Source organism: Oncorhynchus nerka, linkage group LG14 (genome assembly GCF_034236695.1).
Source record: "Oncorhynchus nerka isolate Pitt River linkage group LG14, Oner_Uvic_2.0, whole genome shotgun sequence".
NCBI lineage: Eukaryota > Metazoa > Chordata > Actinopteri > Salmoniformes > Salmonidae > Oncorhynchus > Oncorhynchus nerka.
This window is the reverse complement of record NC_088409.1, coordinates 91,662,023-91,674,408: the sequence shown is the minus strand read 5'-3', so window position 1 is coordinate 91,674,408 and position 12,386 is coordinate 91,662,023. Positions and strand designations below refer to the sequence as shown.

Sequence of the window (12,386 nt, the reverse complement as noted above, 5' to 3'; positions counted from 1 at the left end):
GTCTGTCAGACTCAAACACACAGTGGACATGGTCTGTCAGACTCAAACACACAGTGGACATGGTCTGTCAGACTCAAAAACACACAGTGGACATGGTCTGTCAGACTCAAACACACAGTGGACATGGTCTGTCAGACTCAAAAACACACAGTGGACATGGTCTGTCAGACACAAACACACAGTGGACATGGTCTGTCAGACTCAAAAACACACAGTGGATATGGTCTGTCAGACACACAAACACACAGTGGACATGATCTGTCAGACTCAAACACATAGTGGACATGGTCTGTCAGACACACAAACACACAGTGGACATGGTCTGTCAGACTCAAACACACAGTGGACATGGTCTGTCAGACTCAAACACACAGTGGACATGGTCTGTCAGACTCAAAAACACACAGTGGACATGGTCTGTCAGACTCAAAAACACACAGTGGACATGGTCTGTCAGACACAAAAACACACAGTGGATATGGTCTGTCAGACACACAAACACACAGTGGACATGATCTGTCAGACTCAAACACATAGTGGACATGGTCTGTCAGACCCACAAACACACAGTGGACATGGTCTGTCAGATTCAAACACACAGTGGACATGGTCTGTCAGACTCAAACACACAGTGGACATGGTCTGTCAGACTCAAAAACACACAGTGGACATGGTCTGTCAGACTCAAAAACACACAGTGGACATGGTCTGTCAGACACAGAAACACACACAGTGGACATGGTCTGTCAGACACAAACACACAGTGGACATGGTCTATCAGACACAAACACACAGTGGACATGGTCTATCAGACACAAACACACAGTGGACATGGTCTGTCAGACACAAACACACAGTGGACATGGTCTATCAGACTCAAACACACAGTGGACATGGTCTATCAGACACAAACACACACAGTGGACATGGGCTGTCAGACACAGAAACAGACAGTGGACTCAAACACACAGTGGACATGGTCTGTCAGACTCAGAAACAGACAGTGGACTCAAACACACAGTGGACATGGTCTGTCAGACACAAACACACTGTCACCAACTGCTCCATTTGAACTTTAAACATGTTCCAAAATCATTTGCATTGTCAAACATATGATAAGGACCTTTGACTTCTTGTTGATGTCGAAATAGCAGTTCTACTTGAGCTCCACAAGGACCCTTCAGAAACCATCTATACTATCATTAACAGACAGAGCTGAGACGTTGACCCTGTAACCAACAGGACCCTTCAGAACCCATCTATACTATCAGTAACATACAGGGTCAAAGTCTCAGCTCTGTAACCAACAGGACCCTTCAGACACCATCTATACTATCATTAACAGACAGAGCTGAGACGTTGACCCTGTAACTAACAGGACCCTTCAGACACCATCTTGTGGCAGCTTCAGGTATGCTCAATAACTCATGATAAGCTGTAGACCATACTATTTACCAAGAGAGTTTTCATCTATATTTTTCGTTGCTGTCCATTTACGGCCACAAATCGAAGCTGACACCTCACTCAACCAATAGGAAACATGCTCATCCAGAGATGTTCCTGCTGGCCAGTGATATTAATGCTGAGAAACTGAAATCTGTCTACTACCATTTCTACCAGCATAACACGTGTGCAACACGAGATGAAAAACTCTAGAGCATCTTTACTTCACACATAGAAAAGTTTCATCTCAGGGACTCCTGAGTGGCGCAGCGGTCTAAGGCACTGCGTTGCAGTGCTTGAGGCGTCACTACAGAACCGGATTCGATTCCAAGTGTCTTGACTGACATTTTCAACCTCTCCCTGACCCAGTTTGTAATACCCATGTTTCAATCAGACCACCATAGTCCCTGTGCCCAAGAGTAACCTGTCTCAATGACTGTCGCCCGTCGCACTCACATCTATAGCCATGAAATGCTTTGAAAGGCTGGTCATGGCTCACATCAACACCATCATCCTAGACACCCTGGACCCATTCCAATGCGCATACCGCGCCAACAGATCCACAGATGACAAAAGGAGCTGATGGTGGACTACAGGGCTATAGACAGGGCATCGACAGGGCTGTAGTTGAGCGGGTCGAGAGCTTCAAGTTCCTATGTGTCCGCATCACTAAGGATCTGTCAATGGTCCAACCACACCAACACAATCGTGAAGAGGGCACCACAATTTATCTTCACCCTCGGGAGGATGAAAAGATCAAAGCTTCACCATTGTAAGCATCTTGACTAGCTGCATCCTCAGTTGGTATGGCAACTGCTTGGCCTTCGACCGTAAGACACATCACTGCGGCCCAGCTCCCTGCCATCCAGGACCTCTACACCAGGCGGTGTAAGAGGAAGGCCCTAAAAATTGTCAAAGACTCCAGCCACCCAAGTCATAGACTGTTCTCTCTGCAACTGCACGGCAAGCCTCACTGAAGTTTGGAACCAACAGGAGCCTGTACAGGGTCTACAAGCCATAAGACTGATCAATAGTTTGGAACCAACAGGACCCTGAACAGGGTCTACCCGCAAGCCAGAAGACTGATCAATAGTTTGGAACCAACAGGACCCTGAACAGGGTCTACCCGCAAGCCAGAAGACTGATCAATCGTTTGGAACCAACAGGACCCTGAACAGGGTCTACCCGCAAGCCAGAAGACTGATCAATCGTTTGGAACCAACAGGACCCTGAACAGGGTCTACCCGCAAGCCAGAAGACTGATCAATAGTTTGGAACCAACAGGACCCTGAACAGGGTCTACCCGCAAGCCAGAAGACTGATCAATAGTTTGGAACCAACAGGACCCTGAACAGGGTCTACCCGCAAGCCATAAGACTGATCAATAGTTTGGAACCAACAGGACCCTGAACAGGGTCTACCCGCAAGCCAGAAGACTGATCAATAGTTTGGAACCAACAGGACCCTGAACAGGGTCTACCCGCAAGCCATAAGACTGATCAATAGTTTGGAACCAACAGGACCCTGAACAGGGTCTACCCGCAAGCCAGAAGACTGATCAATAGTTTGGAACCAACAGGACCCTGAACAGGGTCTACAAGCCAGAAGACTGATCAATAGTTTGGAACCAACAGGACCCTGAACAGGGTCTACCCGCAAGCCAGAAGACTGATCAATAGTTTGGAACCAACAGGACCCTGAACAGGGTCTACCCGCAAGCCAGAAGACTGATCAATAGTTTGGAACCAACAGGACCCTGAACAGGGTCTACAAGCCAGAAGACTGATCAATAGTTTGGAACCAACAGGACCCTGAACAGGGTCTACCCGCAAGCCAGAAGACTGATCAATAGTTTGGAACCAACAGGACCCTGAACAGGGTCTACCCGCAAGCCAGAAGACTGATCAATAGTTTGGAACCAACAGGACCCTGAACAGGGTCTACCCGCAAGCCAGAAGACTGATCAATAGTTTGGAACCAACAGGACCCTGAACAGGGTCTACAAGCCAGAAGACTGATCAATAGTTTGGAACCAACAGGACCCTGAACAGGGTCTACCCGCAAGCCAGAAGACTGATCAATAGTTTGGAACCAACAGGACCCTGAACAGGGTCTACCCAAGCCAGAAGACTGATCAATAGTTTGGAACCAACAGGACCCTGAACAGGGTCTACCCGCAAGCCAGAAGACTGATCAATAGTTTGGAACCAATAGGACCCTGAACAGGGTCTACAAGCCAGAAGACTGATCAATAGTTTGGAACCAACAGGACCCTGAACAGGGTCTACAAGCCAGAAGACTGATCAATAGTTATTGAAATAGTTACCTTCATTGACCCTTTTTTTCCTTCACTTGTTCGACTCATCATGTGCTGCTGCTACTGTTTACTATCTGCCAGTTTATTCCCAGTTTTATGTACATAACTACCACAATTACCTCATAAACCTGCACATAGACTCCGTACTGGTACACCGAGTATATAGCCAAGTTTGCGTTACTGATTGTGTATCTATTGTTATGTGTTTAACTTTTCTATTATTTCTCTATTTTCTTTCTCTCTTATCTGCTTTGTTGGGAATAAGTAATAATTTCCCTGTTAGTCCACACTTTTCCTTTATGAAACATGTGACAAATAAAATTTGATTTTAAGGATTTGACTTGATACTATTTGTATTTTGTATTTATTATGGATCCCCATTAGCTGCTGCCAAGGCACTATCATTAACAAACAGGGTCAAATTCTCACCTCTATAACTAACACGATCTAAGGTTTATGCTTTTCACGGAAAACACTGTGTCAGCTCAATCAATCGGGAAAATACATTCCAATTTAAATGTAGGTCTTCCGCAATACAGATTGAATCCAGCCCTAAAATGACTAGGGCTGCATGACAAGGACAAACTCGATTGTAGAAGTTTCATGAAATAGAGCATGATTAACACTGTGAACTTCTTTAGTTACAAATGAACACATTTGTATTTCACAACATAGGTTTTCTAGCTGACAATTGTGCAACAGGTAGACGTTTATTCTCTTGCCGCTTGATGAAAGAGAATCGAGTAGTTCAGACTAATGCATGTCGAACACTCCCTGTAATTACCTCATTTCGCTATCCATGATGGTAATTGATCTGTTTTACCTAATAGTTATTCTTTCTCTATGCGTTTTCTACAGGCTTCCCTCTCGCCTGCTTTATCTCCTTTACTCAATAAACGACACACAGTGTATCTCTTTTGCGATGACGCAGAATGATTAGCTTTTGAACAACTTTTTGTATCCTACCTGAGGTCTGCTTTAAACGATCACAGATAAGGTAGGCCAGCAACAGTTGAAGCTAGGTCGCACAGTCCCTTCAGCTGGCAACTGTTTGTGTCATTCTCAAATAAAATGTAGTTCTAAACACACGATAATATAGTATAGTTATGAATACCTGATCTGAGACTATGTTCCCCGGTGAGTTAGAAGTTGTCTCACCTCACACTGCTTCTTGCCTTACTACTCCTTCGCACCGTCGTCTGTCTCATCCACGTTATATCATATCACTCTGCAATTAGGTCCTACCGACCATATAACACTGCCTGTATATGTGTTGGTGTGTGAACATGTAAATCAATACTCTGTATGTATTTATATCTGTGTGTAAGCGATAGCAAGAAAGAGAGATAGTATGTGTGTGTGTGTGCGTGCGTGTGTGTGTGTGTGCGTGTGCGTGTGTGTGTGTGTGTGTGTGTGCGTGTGCGAGCGTGTGCGTGCGTGTGTGTGTGTGTGCGTGTGTGAGCGTGTGCGTGTGTGTGCGTGCGTGTGCGTGCGTGTGTGTGTGCGTGTGTGTTTTACAACTTCACTGTACCCACTCAGCAACTATAAAAGGTGATAACCATCACAACCAACAAAGCTCAACCGAGACAATGTATTACCTGTCTTCCTTATATTGCTGTGTTTATGGAGGTGTGTGTGTGTGTGTGTGTGTTTATGGAGGCGTGTGCATGCATGTGTGTGTGCACGTCCATGTGTATGTTGAAACACCCCTCCTTTGGTTTAGACGAACTGTGACTCAGCTTTTTCAGTACCAGTCAAAGTTTTAGAAAATCAGACTCATTCAAAGGTTTGGACACACCTACTCATTCAATGGTTTTTCTTTATGTTTTTACTATTTTCTTCATTGTAGAATAATAGTGAAGACATCAAAACTATGAAGTAACACACATGGAACCATGCATATGAATCATATGGAATCATGCAAAAAAAGTGTTAAAGAATTTAAAATATGTTTGATATTTTAGATTCTTCAATGTAGCCACCCTATGCCTTGATGACAGCTTTGCACACTCTTGGCATTCTCTCAACCAGCTTCATGAGGTACTCACCTGGAATGCATTTCTTCTTAAAAGTTATTTTGTGACCCAGGGTCTTGAGCTTAATGACGACTTTGGAGGGTACTAGGGTGTTAAATGCTGAACTGTAGTCAATGAACAACATTCTTACGTAGGTATTCATCTTGTTCAGATGGGTTAGGGCAGTGTGCTGTGTGATTGTGATTGCGATTGCGTCGTTTGTGGACCTATTAGGGCGGTAGGCAAATTGGAGTGGGTCTAGGGTGTCAGGTATGGTGGAGATGATATACTCCTTGACTAGTCTCTCAAAGCCAGAAGTGAGTGCTACGGGGCGATAGTAGCTTAACTCAGTTACCTTAGCTTTCTTGGGAACAGCCCTTTTGAAGCATGTGGGGACAGCAGACTGGGATAGGGAGGGATTGAATATGTGCGTAAACACACCAGCCAGCTGGTCTGTGCATGCTCTGAGGACGCGGCTAGGGACGCCATCTGGGCCAGCAGCCTTGTGAGGGTTAACACATTAAAATGCTTTACTCACGTTGGCCATGGTGAAGAGCCTGCAGGTTTTGGTAGCGGGCCAAATCACTGGCACTGTACTGTCCTCAAAGTGAGCTAAGAAGTTGTTTAATTAACTTGTCTGGGAGCAAGACATCGGTGTCTGCGAAGGGGCTGGTTTTCTTTTTGTAATCCGTGATTGACTGTAGACCCTGCCACATATGTCTAGTGTTTGAGCCATTGAATTACGACTCTACTTTGTCTCTATACTGACGATTAGCTTGTTTGATTGCCATGCAGATGGAATAGCTACACTGTTTGTCTTTGGTCATGTTTCCTGTCGCCTTGCAATGATTAAAAGCAGTGGTTCGCACTTTCAGTTTTGCGTTAATGCTGCCATCAATACACAGTTTCTGGTTGGGGAAGGTTTTAATAGTCAGCGTGGATACGACATCACCGATGCACTTGCTAATAAACTCGCTCATCGAGTCAGCGTACACATCAATGTTGTTGTCTGAGGCTGATCGAAGCAATCCTGAAGTGTGGAATCCGATTGGTCGGACCAGCGTTGAACAGACTTGAGCACGGGCCTTTCTTGTTTTAGTGTCTTTCTATAGCCTGGGAGCAACAAAGTGAAGTCATGGTCAGATTTGCTTGTATGCATCGCGGAAGTTAGGGTAGCAATGATCCAGAATGCTACCAGCTCGAGTTGTGCATTCGATATGCTGATAAAATTTAGGGAGCCATGTTTTCAGATTAGCTTTGTTAAAATCTCCAGCTACAATATATGCAGCATCAGGATATATGGTTTCCATTTTACATAGAGTCCAGTGAAGTTATTTCAGGGCCGTTGAGGTATCTGCTTGGGGAGGGGGTATATACAGCTTTGATTATAATCGAAGATAATTCTCTTGGTAGATAATGCGGTCAGCATTTGATTGCAAGGAATTCTATGTCAGGTGAACAAAAGGACTTGAGTTTTTGTATGTTGTTATGATCACACCACGAGTCATTAATCATAAGGCATAAACCCCTGCAATTCTTCTTACCAGAGAGATGTTTGTTTCTGTCGGCGAGATGCGTGAAGAAACCAGGTGGCTGTACCGACTCTGATAACATATCCCCAGTGGGCCAGGTCTCCGTGAAACAAAGAACATTACAATCTCTGATGTCTCTCTGGAAGGCAACCCTTACTCGGATTTCATCTACCTTGTTGTCAAGAGACATGCCGTTGGCGATTAGTATACTCAGGAGCAGTGAGCGATGTGTCTGTCAATGGAGCCTGACCAGAAGACTGCAACGTCTGCCCCTTCTGGGGCACCGTTGTATTGGGTCGCCTACTGGGATCAGATCCATTGTCCTGGGTGGTGGTCCGAACAGAGGATCTGCTTGGGGAAAGTCGTATTCCTGGTCGTAATGTTGGTAAGTTGATGTTGCTGTTATATCCAATAGTTCTTCCCGGCTGTAATTAATAATACTTCAGATTTCCTTGGGTAACAATGTAACAAATAATACATAAAAAAAAAATACTGCATAGTTTCCTAAGAACGCCAAGCGCGGCAACCAACTCTGTCGGCACCATCTTGCTATTCCCTCCCTTTGCTATTAAGCTCCTTAATTGGTTGCACGAGATCTTTTTATCTTCAAAAGTCACATAATTAGTTAAATGAAGCCCACCTGTGTGCACTGTGTCACACGATCTATCACAGGATCTCAGTACATACACACCTGTTCTGAAAGGCTCCAGAGTCTGCAATACCACTAAGCAAGGGGCACCACCAAGTAAGCAGCACCATGATGACCAAGGAGATCTCCAAATTGGTCAAGGACAACGTTTGGAGAATTAAAGATCAGGGTTGGGTTAATAAATAATATCAGAAACTTTGAAAATCCCACAGAGCACCATTAAATACATTCCCCCCCAAAATTGAAAGAATATGGCACCACATCAAATCTGCCAAGAGAGGCCGCCCACCAAAACTCAAGGAGGACATTAATCATAGAGGCAACAAAGAGACCAAAGATAACCCTGAAGGAGCTGCAAAGCTCCAAAACGGAGATTGGACTATCTGTCCATAGGACCACTTTAAGCTGTACACTCCACAGAGCTGGGCTTTATGGAAGAGTTGCCAGAAAAAAGCTATTGCTTAACGAAACAAATAAGCAAACACATTTGGTGTTCGCCAAAAGGCATGTGAGAGACTCCCCAAACATAAGGAAGAAGGTACTCTGGTCAGACGAGACTAAAATTGAGCTTTTTGGCCATCAAAGAAAACGCTATGTCTGGTGCAAACCCAACACCTCACATCACCCCGAGAGCAACATCCCCAGTGAAGCACGGTGGTGGCAGCATCATGCTGTGGGGATGTTCTTCACTGGCAGAGACTGGGAAACTGGTCAGAATTTATGGAATGATGGATGGTGCTAAACACAGGTACATTTTTGAGGGGAAACCTGTTTCAGTCTTCCAGAGATTTGAGACGGGGACGAAGGTTCACCTTCCAGCAGGGCAATGACCCTAAACATACTTCTAAAGCAACACTTGAGTGTTTTAAGGGGAAAGCGAAAACATTTAAATGTCTTGGAATGGCCTAGTCAAAGGCCAGAATAGTTATGCACCCTCATGTTTTCAGTTTTCTTGTCTTATTTCTTGTTTGTTTCACAATTAAACAATCTTTTGCATCATCAAAGTGGTAGGCATGATGATGGCAAATGATACAACCACCCCCCCCAAAAAACCTTTTAATTCCAGGTTGTAAAGGCAACAAAATAGGAAAAATGCCAAGGGGGTGAATACTTTTGCAAGCCACTGTAGGTGTGTCCAAACTTTTCACTAGTACTGTATAATCATCGTCCTCGCATGATCCCCAACGACCAATCCAAATCATTCACCCAAACTTTATTGGCATGTGTACAATCACTTACAAACACTTCACTTATATCATGTACCTGTGATAACCCCCATTGTGTAATGTTATTGGAGTGATAATACTGGTGCTTTGTAATCGGTGGAATATGAGAGATTAGGAATCATGATGAAGATAACCATGGATTAAAGAGAAATGAACATTGGATCGTATGTTTTATTACAAGGCTTAAAGTAAGATGACTAAGCTAACATTGACATGATGTAAGCAGTGTTGTTTTGTCAAAGATCTAGATGTTAACTATACTGAACAAAAATATAGATGCAAAATGCAACAATTTCAAAGATTTACTGAGTTACAGTTCATATAAGAAAACAATGAAAAACATTAACGAGGCTATATACAGGGAGTACTGGTACCGAGTCAATGTGCGAGGGTACAGGTTAGTTGAGGTAAATGTGGTTAAGATGTACATCTAGGTAGGGTTAACGTGACTATGAATAGATAATACACAGGTTAGTTGAGGTAAATGTGGTTAAGATGTACATCTAGGTAGGGTTAAAGTGACTATGAATAGATAATAAACAGCAAGTAAAAGCAACAGCTGTTTTTGTTTATTAATGTTCTTTCTTATGTCATGTTTCATGTTCTGTGTGGACCCCAGGAAGAGTAGCTGATTTCGCAACAACCAAAAAAAAGACCTAATACCAAATCTCTGTTCACTCAAATTGACATTGATGTAATGCAAATGTGTTTGTTGTCTGTAGCTTATGCCTGCCCATACCATAACCCCACCTCGACCATGGGGCTCTCTGGTCACAACATCAGCAAACGGCTCGCACACATCAGCAAACTGCTCACACACATCACAAAAACTGCTCACACACATCAGCAAACTGCTCACACACATCACAAAAACTGCTCACACACATCAGCAAACGACTCGCACACATCAGCAAACTGCTCACACACATCAGCAAACTGCTCACACACACGACGCCATATACGCTGCCTGACATTTTTATTTATGTTTTATTTTATTTCACCTTTATTTAACCAGGTAGGCCAGTTGAGAACACCTTTATTTAACCAGGTAGGCCAGTTGAGAACACCTTTATTTAACCAGGTAGGCTAGTTGAGAACACCTTTATTTAACCAGGTAGGCCAGTTGAGAACACCTTTATTTAACCAGGTAGGCCAGTTGAGAACACCTTTATTTAACCAGGTAGGCCAGTTGAGAACACCTTTATTTAACCAGGTAGGCCAGTTGAGAACACCTTTATTTAACCAGGTAGGCCAGTTGAGAACACCTTTATTTAACCAGGTAGGCCAGTTGAGAACACCTTTATTTAACCAGGTAGGCTAGTTGAGAACACCTTTATTTAACCAGGTAGGCTAGTTGAGAACACCTTTATTTAACCAGGTAGTCCAGTTGAGAACAAATTCTCATTTAAAACTGCGACCTGGCCAAGATAAAGCATAGCAGTGTGAACAGACAACAACACAGAGTTACACATGGAATAAACAAACATACAGTCAATAATACAGTAGAACAAAAGAAAACAAAAAGTATATTTACAGTGAGTGCAAATGAGGTAAGTTAAGGAAATAAATAGGCCATGGTGGCGAAGTAATTACAATATAGCAATTAAACACTGGAATGTGTTTGTGCCATCTGCCCGGTGCCATCTGCCCGGTGCCATCTGCCCAGTACAGTTGAAACCGGGATTCAATCATGAAGAGCACACTTGTTCAGCTTGCCAGTGGCCATCGGAGGTGAGCATTTGCACACAAAAGTTGCTTACAACACCAAACTGCAGTCATGTCAAGACCCTGGTGAGGATGACGAGCACGCAATCTGACAGTTCGTGCAGAAATTCTTTGGTTGTGCAAACCGACAGTTTCATCAGCTGTCCAGGTGGCTGGTCTCAGACGATCCAGCAGGTGAAGATGCCGGATGTGGCAATCCTTGGCTGGTGTGGTCTGCGTTTGTGAGGCCTGTTGGGCATAGTGCCAAATTATCTAAATCAACTACGGAGGCGGCTTATTGTAGAGCAATTCACGTTAATTTCTCTGGCAACAGCTCTGGTGGATATTCCTTCAGTCAGCATGCCAATTACACACTCCCTCAAAACGTGACTGTGTGACATTGTGTTGTGTGACAAAACTGCAGACTTTAGAGTGACCTTTTATTGTCCACGCACAAGGTGCACCTGTTAGATGATCATGCTGTTTAATCAGTTTCTTGATATGGCACACCTGTCAAGTGGATGGATTATCTTGGCATGGGACACATGCTCACTAACAGGGATGGTGCACAACATTTGAGATAAAGAAGCTTTTTGTGCATATGGAAAATGTTTGGAACATTTTATTTTAAACTCATGCAACACACAGGATCAACACTTTACATCTTGCTTTTATATTTTTGTTCAGTGTTAAATATGTATCTAATGACTGATAATGTCATCTTGGAAGTATACTGCGATAAAGATAAAGTATACTGTGTAACCATGGCGCCGGAGGGGATGGCTGCTGTTTTATTGGCTCTTAACCAACCGTGCTATTTGGTTTATTTAGTCGCATTGTTTGTAACTTATTTTGTACTTAATGTTGCCGCTACCATTTCTTATGAACGAAAAGAGCATCTGGACATCAGAACAGCAATTACTTACCTTGAATTGGATGAAGAATTTTTCTTTAATGAGCCGTATGAGAGGGATTTACACCAGACACCCGAATAGGCTCCCATCCCCGTCATTCGCAGGAGAAAGAGATGGAGGTTTCGCGGAAGGAGATCGGGGTGCCTTGTGAGGATCCGGCGACGAGTGGCTAATCTGCCTTTGCCATCGGTACTACCGGCCAACGTTCAATCGCTGGATAATAAAGTGGACGAACTAAAAGCACGTATATCCTACCAATGTGACATAAAACATTTGACTATCTTATGTTTCACAGTGTCGTGGCTGAACAACAACATGAATATAATACAGCTGGTGGGTTATACACTGTATCGGCAGGATAGAACAGGTAGAGTATCTCATGATAAGCTGTAGACCACACTATCTACCTAGAGAGTTTTCATCTGTATGCTTCGTAGCTGTCTATTTACCGCCACAAACCGATGCTGGTAATAAGACCGCACTCAATGAGCTGTGCTCCTAGTGGCCGGGGTCTTTAATGTAGGGAAACTTAAATCTGTTTGACCTAATTAAGACCAGCATGTTAATAAATGTGCAACCAGAGAGA

General features: G+C 43.7%; 1 protein-coding gene across 3 annotated transcripts in view; it reads right to left on the bottom strand.

Moving 5' to 3' along the window:
* si (sucrase-isomaltase) overlaps window positions 1-5,049 on the bottom strand; it is a 115,677-nt gene extending 110,628 nt beyond the window's left edge. The window contains exon 1 of one of the 3 annotated variants that reach the window (XM_065000538.1): window positions 4,875-5,049. The gene's annotated coding sequence lies outside the window, so the exon portion shown is untranslated. Of the gene's footprint in view, window positions 1-4,726; window positions 4,828-4,874 lie in introns of those variants that run through there. The other 2 variants (XM_065000539.1, XM_065000540.1) reach the window with 2 other exon arrangements.
* Between the last annotated feature and the right edge of the window lie 7,337 nt (window positions 5,050-12,386).